Source organism: Orycteropus afer, unplaced genomic scaffold (assembly GCF_000298275.1).
Source record: "Orycteropus afer afer isolate SDZICR_OR568_19922 unplaced genomic scaffold, OryAfe1.0 scaffold00206, whole genome shotgun sequence".
Classification (NCBI taxonomy): domain Eukaryota; kingdom Metazoa; phylum Chordata; class Mammalia; order Tubulidentata; family Orycteropodidae; genus Orycteropus; species Orycteropus afer.
Window position 1 is genome coordinate 4,320,418 of NW_006921793.1, and position 480 is coordinate 4,320,897.

Consider the following 480-nt stretch of genomic DNA (forward strand, 5'->3'; position numbering starts at 1 on the left):
TAGATTGCTTCATCTTCCTTCCGAGGAGTGGCTGGTGGGTTTGAACCACCAGTCTTCTAGTTAGCAGTCAAGTGCCTTAGGCACTATGTTAGCAGAGCTCCTTATTGGCCATTGTTGTTGTTGTTGTTATTTGCCATCGAGTCAGCCCCGACTCATAGCGACCCCTCCTTGGCCATTAGGGAGATGAAAATCCAAACAAAGGTAACATCTCACTCCAGCAATAATTGCTAAGTTCAAAATTAAAGGAAACAACAAATGCAGGCAATGGTGTAGGTAGATTTAGAACTTTCATGCACCGCAGGTGAGATGATTAAATTGTACTACCACCATGGAAAATGGTATGGCACTTCCTTAAACAGTTGTGTATAGAAATACCATATGATCCAGCAATACCACTACTAGGGATATATCCTAGGGAAATAAGAGCGGTGACGTCAATAGATACATGTGCACTCATGTTCATCACAGCATTATTCACAA